At 44.4% G+C, this 17,834-nt stretch overlaps 1 pseudogene; it reads left to right on the top strand.

The window, feature by feature from the left end:
• Nucleotides 1-6,586: 6,586 nt before the first annotated feature.
• On the top strand, nucleotides 6,587-8,864 carry LOC115821808 (microfibril-associated glycoprotein 4-like; annotated as a pseudogene).
• The last annotated feature ends 8,970 nt before the right edge of the window (nucleotides 8,865-17,834 follow it).

Below are 17,834 nucleotides of genomic sequence, written 5' to 3'. Positions count from 1 at the left end.
TAAAGCAAAACATTGCACATTAATGTACATGAATGTATTTTTCATGCATTTATCAAATGTTTAGATGTGAATATTAATCTTTATGTCTGGGATACACATCATGTATTTCCTCTTCTTTGTTTAATTATGGAACTTTATAAAACCTTTATCAACTACAGCCATGTATTGTCTATGGCCAGTAACTTGGTTATCTGATCACGATTTGTAGTCCCATCTGACATTCTGGTAAATTTAGAATGATTTTCTCCACAGAAATAATTGGTTTTATCATAACATAAATGCCAATACGTGAAAGTAAATACTAATCATTTTTGAACTAAGAACCTTACTGAGAACTTCAGGAAACAAAAATTTGGAACTTTGTTCAAATATCAACCTCGATCACACGTGAAACTGAACAGTTATAACTTAATTGACTAGATCAAAGTGCAGACTACTACAAGAGCAGGTCTTCTGTATTAAGCTCAGGGTCTGTCCCACAGTGATGTGTCTTTGTGATGCAAAACCCCAAAAAACAGGACACAACAGTTCAACTGAAGCATGTGAGTTTAACACAGCCGTCTGGGCACAGTTATGTGACATGCTTAAAATAAAAAAAAAACAAAAAAACATTTAAAACCTGACATTTGGCTGGTGGCATATCTGGGACCAGTGCGTGTGACTGTCATTTTGGTCTTTACTGTTTGTTGTTTGACTGGTTTTTGAATTGAGAAACATTGGCTAAAAGGCTACAGAAATCCTAAGGCTGTAATTTCACTTCACATGTAATTACCACAGCCTGTCTTATTCAGCCATCTTTCAGTCCACTCGTCCTATCAGCTGCATGTGTGAACCAGGCAATACCAGCAAAGATTTATCAAAAGCAACTTCAGACAAAGGTACCAAATGTGGAAACTTGACTCTGTGGGGAACTGATGGTTTCATAAAGAGCATTGCATCGTTTTTTGCAATAACAGTTTTGCCACAAAGGGACAAACAGCCGCACCTGCAGTGAAATCATTTGCATACGGGCAGGGACTGAGGGAAGCAGGAGTAAACAAAAGCCTCCCCAGGAGCCGACAGGTTTCGGGATTCAAACTTAATGTACACACTTAGTGTAAACACACTGAAGCATCCCACTCAACGAGGGAAAACTAGGAGTATTTATAATGTACAGAACAGGGCTCGTTAGGCAAACTCAGGAGCAACTAATGATTAATAAACTACCAGGGTGCAGCAAAGGCAGGCAGGAGGTAACACTTTTTCGTATCAGGTGCATGTGTGAACCAGGCAATACCAGCAAAGATTTATCAAAAGCAACTTCAGACATAAAGGTTTCAAGTGTGGAAACAGCCCTAGACTCTGTGGGAAACTGATGGTTTCATAAAGTGCATTGATTCACTTACTGAAAACCAGTGGAAAGAATCCTGCCCAGACAGTCCTGTCCAACTGCCGTATCACTCTGTGCCTTGTTTCGCTCTCGTTCAAACGGCGTTTTTTGGTGTTTTTGATTTCCCAGCTAGGCAAACAAATAAAATAAAACATAAAATAAAAACTAAACATAAAATAGAAAACATGCAAGAGATACATAAAGGGAAACGCCTGATAAATTAGTAAGAGCTAAATCACACCCCATCTCGCCCCCACGCGGAATTACTAAACACCGTCCTGAACCAACCCTACAGAGAGAACGTGTGATACCTTCCTCACTATGACAGTGTGTAAGAGTCCAAGCAAAAGCCCTTCCAACCACATGGTTATCATTTAGCATCTTCACTCTTTTCTGTTCTAGTGCTTGTTTTACCATCTCAGAGACCGAGGTCAACAGCACGGTCAACAGCCGTAGTTAAGACGCCTGGTCAAACATGGCTCTCCTCATGTGAGTCATCTCCTCCTGAATGATGATCCTTACACAGTCACCAAACGGTTGGATTAGAATTAAACATGATGTTAACCATACACCCTTTCACAGTCACTAGTCCCCTGCACATGTGAGGACATAGAGGAGTTTTTGGAATGGACTTTCTCCTGGAAGAGTGCAGCAGTACAGTGCTCTTCTGAGACACTTTAGGAGGGTAACTGCATGTTACTTTTGTGTTCAGGGTGGTGAAGCCATATTGCAGAATTAATGAAACAATGCCCATTCGACACATGCCACCTTCCCACAGAGATGTGGAAGGTGAAGACTTTTACAGTTAAAGAATGTGAGATGACGCATGAGTTACACAGAAAACAACGACAGCATATGTCTATGACAGTCTGTGTTAACGGTCAGTCTTAACAGGAACGTCATAGGAGGCCAACATTGAAACTGGAATCTGAAAACAGCAGAGGAGAGTAGGGTTCGCTGAGCTGTATTTTTTTGCAGTGACAGTCCTGTCACAGATGAATAAACAGCCATACCTGCAATTCCATCATTTCCATATTGTCACGGACTGAAGGAGGTTCTGGATGGATGTGCAGATTGGCTTTGCTTATTTAGAACAAACAGGAGTACACACAAGACTCCCGGGAACCCACAGGTTTCGTGAGTCAAATGTAGATTACACACTAAATTTAGTTAGTGTAATCACACTGTCACACACTGTGACACGTCAACTCTCTGTCAGGAATGGATGGTTTGTATGCTTGAACTGGTTAAAGATGAGGACGGATTCACACGCACAAGCATACACACACACTTAGTACAACCTCTTATCAAATTACTGGTCAAATCTTCACCGATCATTGTCATTGTGATTTTGTTGCGTGTGTGACGTCCAATGTCCTCATTACTGCTCTGAAAAGAATCAGAAAGAGAGACGAACGTCAGCGGTCAAAATATTCCAGAACAAAACATTTGGTTAAGTTGGCCAACGATTCAATTTGTCCTATTCCACTATCTCCATATTACTGTTAAACTGCTACGTTATGTTGGGCTGTCCAGGCATAGATGCTGAATGTAAGTTGTGTGAATGTTTAAATGTAAGATCAGTTTGATGTTTCTCGGGTGTGAGAATTGCCGCAGTGACGGAAAGGACCCCCGTATGTCACGGGCCTAAGCATCTTAAAGTAAAAGTCCCACGGTCTGCACAGGAAGTTCATTTACATCATGTCCTGTTTTAAACTATAAAAGCCTTCCATTTTGGTTTAGATGTGGGGTTTTTTTGAGTAAGTGTGTAAATTCTGTGCTTGAGTGAGGCTATAATTGGAAAAGCCATTGCAGGATTAATGTCTTGTCTTCTCCTTGCAGGAGTTCTGTAAATAGTGTGTATATGTTACTGTTTTGGTGTGGTTTTCTTTTTCTTTTTTTTACCTGTTTATTTTGTTGGCATGTAAATAAATCCACTAGGTGATCAGCCACTGTGTGGAGACTGTGTTGTGTGATGATTGGACTGTGTTGTGTGGGGACTGTGCTGTGTTGTGTGGGGGCTGTGCTGTGTCTGTCTTAGCTTTACCTGTCACGCCCTGGTTCTCTCTGTCCCCCTCTGCTGGTCATTTGTGTTACTTCCTGCCTTCCATTGCTGGACCCTGTCTTTACCTGTCACGCTCTGGTTCTCTCTGTCCCCCTCTGCTGGTCATTTGTGTTACTTCCTGCCTTCCTTTGCTGGACCCTGTTTGTTTAATCACAGCACTGTCTCCACACAACACAGCACTGTCTCCACACAACACAGCCCTGTCCCCACACAACACAGCACAGTCTCCACACAACACAGTCCTGTCCCCACACAACACAGCACTGTCTCCACACAACACAGCACTGTCTCCACACAACACAGCCCTGTCCCCACACAACACAGCACAGTCTCCACACAACACAGTCCTGTCCCCACACAACACAGCACTGTCTCCACACAACACAGCACTGTCTCCACACAACACAGCCCTGTCCCCACACAACACAGCACAGTCTCCACACAACACAGTCCTGTCCCCACACAACACAGCACTGTCTCCACACAACACAGCACTGTCTCCACACAACACAGCCCTGTCCCCACACAACACAGCACAGTCTCCACACAACACAGTCCTGTCCCCACACAACACAGCACTGTCTCCACACAACACAGCACTGTCTCCACACAACACAGCCCTGTCCCCACACAACACAGCACTGTCTCCACACAACACAGCACAGTCTCCACACAACACAGCACTGTCTCCACACAACACAGCACAGTCCTCACACAACACAGCACAGTCCTCACACAACACAGTCTATTCCCCACACAGCACAGTCCAGTCCTCACACAACACAGCCCAGCTCCCACACAGTGTAACCCATGACGACCATCAACAATTTGAATAGCAATGTCCTGTACCTGCCACGCCCTGGTTCTCTCTCTCCCCCTCTGCTGGTCGACCATGTTGCTCCCTGCTTTCCTTTGTTGCAGTTTAATCATTAGCTGCATGTGAGTTTGCTAGTAACTTTCCCCTTGTTTAGCGGGACGGAATTGAATTTTTAATGTGTTTACACTAAGTGTCAATGTTTACTAAGTGTTAGTGTATTTACACTAAGTGTGTACATTAACTTTGAATCCCGAAACCTGTGGGTTCGCGGGAGTCTTGTGTTTACTCCTGTTTGTTCTAAATAAGCAAAGCCAGTCTGCACATCCATCCAGAATAGGGGTGTCAGGATATACTGGTATTGACGATAACCATGATATTTAAAAAATGAAATATTGATATCATATTAATAATACACATATGTTAATGTTGTACACTAGAGATGCGTTTCCGTGAGAAAACGCAAACGTGATAGTGCCACAGTGTCACGATATCACCAGGAAGCCGGACGCAAGTGCAGAGATGTTTGTATTTTAATGAAAACTGGGCAAGTACAAATAAACACAAATTCCAACACAGAGTGGAAAACAAACAAGAGAGCAACACAGAATAATACTGGGAATGTCCAAACAGGTTTCAGAGCGCTCAGAATACACATCGGGTAAGTGTAGACTTCGCAACAAAGGAGAGAGACAGAGGCGTTAAAAAAGAGGGGAAAATCAGGGAAAACAAAAGTGAACACAGGTGTGGATGATGAAGGGACAGGCCGATGATTAGTAAACCGGCGACGCCGATCGCTGAATGGCTGAATGGTCGGTGCGAGAGGAGACGAGGTCGTTACAGTCAGCATCACTGAATCTTAACTGTAGAGATACAGTTTACAATTTAGCATTTAAATTCCATTAGCATTTAAAGTCCAGATCCAGATACTGGATCTGTCTCCAGCTGAAGTGTAGTCACAGAGCAAAAGACCACTGAATCCGACTAAAACCCAGTCAAACATCAAACAGTAAAGACCAAAATGATAGTCACACACACTGAACTCAGTTATGCCACCAGCCAAATGTCAGGTTTTAAATGGGTTATTTCAGCATGTCACATAACTGTGCCCAGATCGCTGTGTTAAATTCACAGGCTTAAGCTGATCTCTTATTTCCTGTTTTTTTGGGGTTTTGCATCACAAAGACACATCACTGTGGGACAGACCCTGAGCTTAATTTTGAGTGAATTAATGTTTAAACGTCAGACTCTTATATATTATATATATATATTTATATATTGATATTTATATTTATATATATGTGTGTATATATATATATGTGTGTGGGTGTGTGTGTATATATATATAGTTTCTGAATATATAAATGTAAAGCTGTGTATATATATATTGTGTGTGTGTGTGTGTGTGTGTATATATATATATATATATATATATATATATATATATATATAATTCCTGAATATATAAGTCTGTGCTCTGTAAGGCAGGGCGGTGTGGCTGAAAGTAAAGGTAAGGTTAAGTTCTAAATGACATCACTGTGTCCTTTGATAGTGGTGAACGCTGCCGTCCTCATACCAAGAAAATAAGGACCCCTTAATGAAGTCCAAATTTAAATTATTTAACAGGTCTTCGTAAGTATTCTGTGTCTAAAACCAAGACAACTTAGGGATGGGGAGCCTGGACTTCTCAACACAAAGGGTGTTTTGGTGTCTACGACACAAGCATTCACAAACATTCACTGGTGAAACTATGGGACATTTTAAATGAAGAATAAACAGTTTGGTTTTGTAATAAAATTGGCTCCTGGAATCTAAAAACTGAAATTCATGGAACTTTAAATTTCCATCTGTCAACACTGAAGCAAACAGGAGGCACAGTGCCAAAGTGATCATGCTTACCTAGAATATTTACCTGTGATGCGGAAAAATTATTTCCCATAATTCTTGTCGAAAAGCCCACAAAGAATAAATATTTGATTGAATTTATGTTTAAACATCAGACTCGTATATATATATATCAAACCCGAGGCAATGTAAGTATTCTGTGCCTAAATCCAAGACAACTGTGTACAGGGAGACTAGATTTCTCAGCACAACGGGTGAGTAGTGCTCTGTCTTTTGGTGTCTACGACACAAACTTTCACTGGTGAAAATGTGTGACATTTTAGATGAAGAATAAACAGTTTAGTTTTTACAATCAAATCCAGTGGCTCCTTGAATCTAAACATTTAAATTCATGGGCCATTAGATTTCCATGTGTTAACACTGAGGTATACTTGAAGTATTGGTATGAAAAGGCATTAGTCTTCTTTCCCCAACACTTCATCTGTAAAATGGCATGTCGGTACAATTAAAATGAAACTCGACAGTAGAAAATGTGCTCCTCATCAATATACAGTATGTACTTTCTGTAGAACTGCATTAATTTCATAAAACTCTCACATGTGTGTTTCATCGTTCTTGCCTCTCCAGGTATTGAACTTCTCAGCTGTTAACCAAGTATGAAGGTCGTTCAGAAGGCAGGTTATGACTAAAAAGCTACTTCATTACCTCTGTGTATGTGTATTGTCAGTAATTTACATCTGTTCCAATTCTAGAGCTAAGTTTGAATCTCATTGTCTTTCTAGGTTGGCTTGTTATTTGCTCTACTGCTCCCCCTGTTGGTGGAATCTTTTTCCGTCACCACGGCTGCGAAGAGCTGTTCAGAGGGAAAAGCGGGGAAAGAGAAAAAATGGACAGTAGGTTTCTAAGTAGACTCAACTTGTAATACGTTTTACATATTTTTATATCTAACTGTTCACAGGTTCTGAAAAAAAAATTAAATTCCCCCTCCCCCACTCTCTCTCTTTCTCTCTCTCTCTCAGGTGATTCAGAGGAGAATGGATGGAACAGTGAACTTCTACAGGCCCTGGGATCAGTATAAGAAAGGCTTTGGTAACCCTGACGGAGAGTTTTGGCTGGGTGTGTTAAATCTTAGATGAATATTATAAACCAGACTCAATATACTGATACCTGATCTTCTGACCAGGAAGAAAAAAAATATACACACACACACACACACACACACACACACACACACACACACACACACACACACAGACACATATATATACATACATACATACATACATACATACATATATATACATATATATATATATATATATATACACACACACACACACACACACACACACACACACACACATATATATATACACAGACACACACACAATGGAGACTGCTTATAGTGATCACGTCTGTCCTGGTGAAACTGATCGCTATAAGCGGATGATCATTATAACCGATATTTTTGCTTTTTCTTTATTTCTCATGCAGACTTCCATCGAGTTGACATTTATTATAATTTATTACATGAATATAAAGTAATGAAACAGACAGCATCGCTATTTGCGGAATTTTATGGACTATATATATTTACTATATATATTTACACACAACAATTTATTTTTCTTCTTTGGATACATTTGTGTATGGAGTTTTGTCAAATCTGAAAGTTTCACTGACACTTGATGTCCTATCAATCCAGGACTGGAAAACATCCACCAGCTGACCAAGGGGAAGAAGTTTGAGCTGAGAGTAGACATGGAAGATTTTGATGGAAAGACGGCACATGCCCAGTATTCCTCTTTCTCCGTAGGCTCTGAGAGAGAGGGTTACAGACTGCATGTTAGTGGATACATTAAAGCAAAGGCAGGAGATGCAGGTAAGAAACAGAACGTCCTGGTTTTTGACTTTTTACAAACATTACACCTTCCCAACGGAACAAAAGAATTGATCTTAAATGGATGGTGTTTGGAAAATTCATCGTGATGGAGAATTTGTGACCGTGACTCAGTGAGTCATGTGACTGTGACTCAGTGAGTCTGGTATTTGTGGTACATCTTCCTGTTCCTCTGCTGTTATTTTATGTGTTGTCTCTTAGTCTTGCTTTTACTCCTACGCTTTATTCCTCTGATCCATGTAGACTTGTACTGGTCAATCTTTATTCCTCTGATCCATGTAGACTTGTACTGGTCAATCTTTATTCCTCTGATCCATGTAGACTTGTACTGGTCAATCTTTATTCCTCTGATCCATGTAGACTTGTACTGGTCAATCTTTATTCCTCTGATCCATGTAGACTTGTACTGGTCAATCTTTATTCCCCTGATCCATGTAGACTTTTACTGGTAATCTTTATTCCTCTGATCCATGTAGAGTTTTACTGGTCAATCTTTCCGCCTGGACTGGAAAGGACTTTCGGCCAACTCCTGCTGATTTTAAATGTGCTATAGAAAGAAAAGTGACCTGACTTAACTTGGCTTCTCTCACTCAGGTGACTCTCTCACAGAACACAATGGACAGAAGTTCTCCACTTTTGACAGAGACCAGGACAAGCAAAGCAAACAGAACTGTGCCAGAAGATATCTTGGAGCATTCTGGTACAAACACTGTCACGCTGCTAATCCCAATGGTGTGTATCTGTGGGGGAAGCATACCACTCATTATGCAATTGGTATAACTTGGAAATACTGGAAAGGTTTCTCTTACTCACTGAAAAAAATAAGCATGAAAATCAGGCCAGTGGCGTAAACACAGCAGGACCTCTGTGATGTCATGAGGTGTGCACGTTTCTTAAAGCAGCGTGCACCTCTGGCTGTGTACTCACCATGGTCTCGCTCAGAAATCTCCCCTATCTCTGTCACTCCACATCTCCTGGCCAATCAGAGCTTAGTGCTCCGTTCTGTCAAATCATTAGCCACCTCCTCAACTAGCTCATGATCTGTGTATCACACCCATCTTATTGTTGGACATTTGCTCATCAGTACTCTCTGAGGAAATGCTCCTGGTTGGTTTTTGTCAGTGGCAAAGTCTCCCACCTACAAAAGTGTCCTGAGCTGGAATGGCCCCTGTTCTTCTTTATTGAACCTTGACTCTTTACTGTTTTCTGACTTTGTTTCTGAGTTGCATTAAAATTTCAATTTGCATTGAAAGTTTGTCTGAGTTTGCATTCTGTCTCTTTAAACTCATTTGTTGAGATCATTTGCCTTGTGTCTTTAAAAAAAATAGAGAGGAGGTAACCCTTTGTTTTACAGTCTGCTGATTGGCAGGTATTAACTAGGAAATGAGATGGTGGGAAAACACAGTTATTAGGACAGGAAGTACTACAGGAAGTCAAGTCCAGTCACTTTTATTTCTATAGCACATTTAAACACAACAGGAGTTGGCCCAATGTACTTTCCAGTTGAGGCAGAAAAATGATCAATACAAGTGGATAAAAGGATTAACTACAGTACTACATCATTTCCTGGTAAGTACACAGAAACCTACTCCGACACTAGATGGCAACAACCCTAACCTTAAACCTAACCCTGACCCTGACCCTAAACCTAACCCTAACCATCTAGTTTCCTAGTAGGTTTCCGTGTTCTTCCTAGACAATAACTTAGTTCTTACTATACATTTCTACTGGGTACTTTCCAAATAACTTTATTTTGTTGCCTTCTATTCAGCTTTTTTGGCATTTTCCTAATAACTGTATCTTTATTATTCTAAGCATTTAGGTTCTCATTTAACCTTTATACTTTAACATTATATTACATTAATACATTATGTACATTATGTACATTACACATACATACACATATATACATATCAAGCCTGAGGCAATGTAAGTTCAACATTCAAGAGATTCCAGATTCAACATTCAAGAGATTCTAGCTTCAACATTCAAGAGATTCTAGATTCAACTTTCAAGACTCACTTTATTGCCCCACACTGCAGGAACCTTGGCTGCATCCACAAAGAAAACATTCCACATACATAAAAGACAGAGTAAAACAGCTACCAAGGGACCAAGAAACATATCTAAGAACATAATAATCAAAACATACTGTAAAAAAAAAAATAGATAAATAGATAAACCAATCAATAGATAAAAGCTGTTATGCCAGAAAAGTACAGTGAAAGTTAGGAAACTCTATGTGCTGTTCGGATAGTTCAAATCACTGTAGAGAGTCCGGTTAGAACTCTAGCTGCGTCGTAAGAGAGGGGTTCCAGTCACCAGTCTTGAATTAAGGTTTCTTTATTTCCACTCAGTCGTGAACTTGAGGTAGTGTGTGTATGTGTGTGTGTGTGGTTTCTAAAAAGAGTAAACAGAATACAAATATAAAGTTATCAAGTACAAAATACAAACGGGCTTAACATAATACAATACAAACTGTCTGCAAAACATTGCCGTAATATGGAAAGCACACGTGCGTTAGTGCGCATGCGCCAACAGGAGTAAACACGTAAACTCTCTCCCGTAAACATTTAACTTGTTTACTTTTACGCATATTGTGAACATTCAAACATTCAAAATCTGAATATACACAACTCTATGAGGGAGAGGACAAACTGTTACGGCGAACGTTTGATCTGTCGTTTAACAATTATCACTCCGAATGCTAATGTTACAGTTACGTTCTCCAATACTTCGTTATGAACGACGATAACAGTGACAAACAGGAGAAACACGTTGTTCATAGACGCACCAGCAACTACAACTGAACTGCGTCTGATGTGAGGTCGCTTCTGCGGCGGAGACGGCCACCTACTCTGATGAGTCCTGTTGCCTCATCAAACTCTGGGGCGAGTGATAGGAGGCGGCTGCATCTTGCTACTGGTTTACCAGCCTTCAGCTGAGCCACCTCGTCTGGAAAGGAGTCTCTCTGTGCCTGCCGCAGGGCCTCCAGTTCAGCAGAAGCGTAGGCATCAGCTGTTATGGAGGTTTCATGGTCTGCCGCCCCGTGAAGCTGGCGGGCAGTGGCTTTCAAGTAGTCGTGCAGGGTCTGATGTTGCTGTGGATCTGGCAGGGGTGGATCTGACATTGTCAGGATCGCAACGGCAGGTCGTTTCAGCTCACTCTCGGGCTCGTTGTGGGGTGAACACAGCTGCTCGGGCCACTCATCTGGTGGTTGCTTCAGGAATGCTGGGCCATGGGTCCACCTACTGCCATCACACATGTCCTGAAGAGTGAGTCCTCGCGTGATGTCATCGGCTGGGTCGTCTCCCGATGGCACGTATCGCCATGTAGCGGATCCCGTGAGTTCCTGAATCTCCACCACTCGAGTGCCCACAAAGACTTTGTAGCGACATGAATCTGACAACAACCAAGTGAGAACAGTCAGGGAGTCAGACCATAATGTGCAGCTATGGATGGGGAGGGTCAACTCAGTGGCTATGACTTTGTAGAGCTGCGTGCCAGTGAGGGCCGCACACAGCTCTAGGCGTGGAATGGATTGCTGTTTCTTGGGAGCGCGGGACCTCGCGATGAGAAAGGATACCTCAACATTGCTCTCTGGATTCTCAGTCCTGAGATAGGCCACGGATCCATATGCCTGTTCTGATGCATCGCAGAACACATGGATGTCTCTTATGCTACTGGGGTGGTCCATTTCAGGGCTGGAGTAGCACCTGGGCATCGTAATCTTTGGCAGGTGTTCCAGCTCCGCCTCCCATGAGCGCCATGAAAGCAGCAACTGTTCTGGTAGCTGCGGGTCATCCCAATCCCTTTTCTTGTCCCACAAACGCTGCAAGAGGACCTTTGCTCTAGTGGTATATGGGATTATGTAGCCGAGGGGATCGTATTGGCTGGCTAATACCTTATATATGTTCCTCATTGTGGCTAAGGAGCAATCAACCCGTCGATGTTTGTATGAAAGAGTATCAGACTTGCAATGCCAGTGCAGACCGAGGGCCGACTCCTGGGCATCTGGCCGACTGAGCCATAGCTCGCAGCTGTCTGACCTGGATTCAGAGGGGAGGTGGTTAATTACGAATGGATCATTACTTGCCCATTGTCTCAGCTCGAATCCCCCTTTGGCTAGGAGATGGCGCAGTTTGTTTACCAGAGCCTTGGCAGCTTCTCTTGAGGTGAGACTTTGTAGACAGTTGTCCACATAGAATAACCTCTTTATGGCAACTTGGACATCTTCCTCTGGCTGGCTATGGTCAAGCATGTGCTTCTGCAACGCAAACGTCGCACAAGAGGGACTGCAGGTTGTCCCAAAGGGGAGTACTTGCCACTCATACACGCTTGGCGGACTGTTGCACTTCATGTTTCTCCACAGGAACCGCAGCAGTGGTCTATCTGAGGGGAGCAGCCGCACTTGATGGAACATCCCGCGGATGTCACTGCTGAAGGCGACGGCATGCTCTCGGAAGCCAGTGATTGGCCCCTCAGTCCCCCCAGTCTTAAAGGAGCGGCAGCCTTTTTAACATACAGAGAGGCGCTACAGCTGGAAAACGGTCATATCGATTCCATCCCTGTTATGTCTGCCGCCATTTAAAACTTTTTTACTGAAGTAGGGATAACAGCGTTTTTTAGGCCTATTCAAACGACACCGTGGTATTTTAAACCTCCTCCCTGATGGCAGTGGCTGGTACTCAGTGTATAGAACATGAGATGCATCAGTTATTGTCTTGTTGTCTTGCCTTGGCGCAGCCTGATCGTATGTAGACTGCAGGGATGCATGCTGTCTCACTCCTCTTGCCTTCCGTGCAGTTTGTATGAGTCGGACTAGTGCTGACTTCAGCTGCACAGAGAGGTAACCGGACCAAGCTGTGATGCCATATCTGATTGGGCTCTCAAAGACCGCCTGATAAAAGACAAACCATAAACTTCTGATCAACGCCATGAACTCTGAGTCATCAAAAGAAATGCAGAGGCTACAGAGGCTATCAACACGTGTGCCCCAGGTCAGTGAACTATCAATAAAAATACCAAGGTATTTGTATGACCACCCCTGTGAGATGGTGTCATTGTGGATGACCACCCCTGTGAGATGGTGTCATTGTGGATGACCACCCCTGTGAGATGGTGTCATTGTATGAACACCCCTGTGAGATGGTGTCACTGTGGATGAACACCCCTGTGAGATGGTGTCATTGTGGATGACCACCCCTGTGAGATGGTGTCACTGTGGATGAACACCGGCCTGTGAGATGGTGTCACTGTGGATGACCACCCCTGTGAGATGGTGTCACTGTGGATGACCACCGGCCTGTGAGATGGTGTCACTGTGGGTGACCACACCTGTGAGATGGTGTCACTGTGTATGAACAGCCCTGTGAGATGGTGTCATTGTGGATGACCACACCTGTGAGATGGTGTCACTGTGGATGAACACCCCTGTGAGATGGTGTCACTGTGGATGACCACACCTGTGAGATGGTGTCACTGTGGATGAACACCCCTGTGAGATGGTGTCACTGTGGATGACCACCGGCCTGTGAGATGGTGTCACTGTGGATGACCACACCTGTGAGATGGTGTCACTGTGGATGACCACCGGCCTGTGAGATGGTGTCACTGTGGATGACCACACCTGTGAGATGGTGTCACTGTGGATGACCACCGGCCTGTGAGATGGTGTCACTGTGTATGAACAGCCCTGTGAGATGGTGTCATTGTGGATGACCACACCTGTGAGATGGTGTCACTGTGGATGACCACCAGCCTGTGAGATGGTGTCACTGTGGATGACCACCAGCCTGTGAGATGGTGTCACTGTGGATGACCACACCTGTGAGATGGTGTCACTGTGGATGAACACCCCTGTGAGATGGTGTCACTGTGGATGAACACTCCTGTGAGATGGTGTCACTGTGGATGACGACCAGCCTGTGAGATGGTGTCACTGTGGATGACCACACCTGTGAGATGGTGTCACTGTGGATGAACACCCCTGTGAGATGGTGTCACTGTGGATGACCACCAGCCTGTGAGATGGTGTCACTGTGGATGACCACCGGCCTGTGAGATGGTGTCACTGTGGATGACCACACCTGTGAGATGGTGTCACTGTGGATGACCACCAGCCTGTGAGATGGTGTCACTGTGGATGACCACCAGCCTGTGAGATGGTGTCACTGTGGATGACCACCAGCCTGTGAGATGGTGTCACTGTGGATGACCACACCTGTGAGATGGTGTCACTGTGGATGAACACCCCTGTGAGATGGTGTCACTGTGGATGAACACTCCTGTGAGATGGTGTCACTGTGGATGACGACCAGCCTGTGAGATGGTGTCACTGTGGATGACCACACCTGTGAGATGGTGTCACTGTGGATGAACACCCCTGTGAGATGGTGTCACTGTGGATGACCACCAGCCTGTGAGATGGTGTCACTGTGGATGACCACCGGCCTGTGAGATGGTGTCACTGTGGATGACCACACCTGTGAGATGGTGTCACTGTGGATGACCACCAGCCTGTGAGATGGTGTCACTGTGGATGACCACCAGCCTGTGAGATGGTGTCACTGTGGATGACCACACCTGTGAGATGGTGTCACTGTGGATGAACACCCCTGTGAGATGGTGTCACTGTGGATGAACACTCCTGTGAGATGGTGTCACTGTGGATGACGACCAGCCTGTGAGATGGTGTCACTGTGGATGACCACACCTGTGAGATGGTGTCACTGTGGATGAACACCCCTGTGAGATGGTGTCACTGTGGATGACCACCAGCCTGTGAGATGGTGTCACTGTGGATGACCACCGGCCTGTGAGATGGTGTCACTGTGGATGACCACACCTGTGAGATGGTGTCACTGTGGATGACCACCAGCCTGTGAGATGGTGTCACTGTGGATGACGACCAGCCTGTGAGATGGTGTCACTGTGGATGACCACCAGCCTGTGAGATGGTGTCACTGTGGATGACCACACCTGTGAGATGGTGTCACTGTGGATGACCACACCTGTGAGATGGTGTCACTGTGGATGACCACCAGCCTGTGCCACTGATATTTTCCCCCCGGTGTAAAGTAAAGAAGTAAAGCCCTTTCCCAGCTGCATCATCGTCTCCATGGCGATCCCCCTCTGTCCCGGGGATGATGTCACAAGGACTCCTCTTGTTCTCAGGGAGGGGGCAGCCACAAAGGCAAAAAAAACCCCCCGACACTGTCCGCTCTGTGCTGTAGGTTAGAGCTCCCGGCCTCATCAGGGTGCGGACGTTATTCATCTCAGTCTACATCACAACTGACTGATTCCTGCTGACTGTGCTGTCTGTCTGGTATAAATACATAATGCCTTTTTCACCTCTTCATCCTATGGCTCCCTCCCCGAGGAGGCTGCACGGTGAATTAAACATCAAATCCTTCATTTGCTCTCCCTTTCCTTCGACAAGTGTCCGCGTTTGAATCCAATCAGAATCCAACACGTGGTTCATAGATAGATAGATAGATAGATAGATAGGTACCTGGCCCAAAAAAAAAAGTCACATACTCTAATATTTCATTGGACGAGCCTTCAGCTTTGATTATGGTGCCCATTTGCCATGGCGTTGTTTTGACGACCTTATGCAACGTCAGAGCATCTATTTCCATCTAGAGTTGCATTAACTTTTTGGCCGAGATCTTGCTGATGACGGGAGAACCTAACCACTCCGTAAAGTCTTCTCCAGCACGTCCTAAAGACTTTCAGTGTTCAGGGTTAAGGTCAGGACTCTGTGGTGGCCAGTTCATGTGTGAAAATGATTCCTCATGCTCCCTGAACCACTCTTTCACAATCTGATCCCGATGAATCTTGGCATTGTCGTCCTGGAATATGCCAGTGCCATCAGGGAAGAAAAAATCCATTGATGGGATAACCTGGTCATTCAGTACATTCAGGTGCTCAGCTGACTTCATTTTATTGTCACGTAACGTTGCTGAGTCTAGACCTGACCAACTGAATCAACCCCAGATCACAACACTGCTCCCAGAGGCTCCAAATCCAAATGGTGACTTTTTTTTTGGCCGGGCAGTGTAGACAGACAGACAGACAGACAGACAGACAAACTGAGAATGTGCTTCTTGTCAGTTCAAATTTTTATTGCAGAGATTTGACACAATCCAGTTTAACTAGAGTCAGTATGGAATGAAACCAGGAATGCTTCACGCTCACTCTCTCTCACTCTCTCTCACACACACACACACACACACACACACACACACACACACACACACACACACACAAACTTTTGGAGGAAGGGGAAAAGCCTCTATCCCTATGATTATAATTCAGGCCTCAGTCTGCAGAAACAGGGCTGAGAAACTGTTCATGTGAAATGTCTGTGACCGTGTGTGTGTGTGTGTGTGTTTCCCCTGTACAGGAGTGTCAGTCATCACAATAAAAACACACCCCATCACACAGCAGCCAATCAGACACTGCAGCAAACGCATATTTACACATCGTATGGAATAAGTTTCATTTTCAACACAGTTATAAAAAAAAGAAAAAAAAAACCAAAACTGAATGTTCTTCAAAGGGAGAAACTCTAATGTCTTAAGTTTTCTTCCAAACGCTATGCAGAGCAGACTGGTGAGTGTAGTGCTTTGTGTGTGTGTGTGTGTGTGTGTGTGTGTGTGTGTGTGTGTTGGAGTGAAGCTGTCCATGAGGTAAATGACTGGAATATAAATGCACAGCACTGCAGACTTTGCATGAAGTAAAACTCAGACGGGCGTTGCATAGAGTGGCACTCTCATCCAAACTGCCAGTCCTCCACAGCAGTTCAAACACTACATTACCCGGAGTCCTCTGCGGGACCTGCCTGATCTGAGAGGAGTCCTAAGTGAGCGTGCTGTAGTCCTCTGACAGAAATGGCTTTACATTCCACTGTGAAAGAGAGCGTCTCTGACACACACACAATCAGGGTCAGGGGTCAGGGGTCAGGATCCAGGGTTAAGAACGGACCAGTTCAGAGGTTTAGACTGGGTTTAATCGTGGACTGATTTCCATAGTTTAAGATTAGGGACTGGATCTGATTGATGTTTCCTGTGTCCTATAGAACGGGCACATAAACCCAGTAGCATAATCATTACTGTTAGCAGTGTTACTAATATTAATATTACTGTTGATAAATGATTCTATCTTTCCTAATGTGAGGTCTGTCTGATCATCTTTGACCTTTGGCATCGCAGCTGAGAGGTCGCTCCCCATGGAAACGGTGACTGGGGATGGATTGGAAACAGGCGATGGGATTGGTAGTTCAGGATGGATTGACAGACTGATGACAGATTGGTGGATTATCGTATTTTGGGATGAAGGAGAGTAACCAGAGATGAGTTGAATATGGGGACAGGGGAAGATGAATGAGGAAGAGGAAGAAGGAGGTTTTCAGCTTAACTTAAAGGATGACGGTGATTATGTATCAGTTTCACAGAGGGAAGACGAGGCACTGAGACAGCAAAAACACACACACACATACACGCGCCCGCACGCACACACACGCACGAGCGCACACACACGCACGAGCGCACACACACGCACGAGCGCACACACACACACACACACACATACATACACACACACATTTACAGTATACAGGCATAAGGGTGAGTGTGTGTGCGTGAAGGCATCTCAGTGAGAGAAACAGACTGAGAGAGGATGAATGGAGAGATGCACAGAGCAGATGGACAGAGTGAGGAATGCAGCCGAGAAAGAGGGGGGGGGGGGGGGGGGGGACGAGAGGGAGAGAGAGAACGAGAGAGAGAGTGCGCAAGAGAGAGAGAGAGAGAGAGAGAGAGAGAGAGAGAACGAGAGGAAG

The sequence above is a fragment of the Chanos chanos genome, chromosome 9, assembly GCF_902362185.1.
Source record: "Chanos chanos chromosome 9, fChaCha1.1, whole genome shotgun sequence".
Lineage (NCBI taxonomy): Eukaryota > Metazoa > Chordata > Actinopteri > Gonorynchiformes > Chanidae > Chanos > Chanos chanos.
This window is presented reverse-complemented; position numbering and strand designations above follow the sequence as displayed.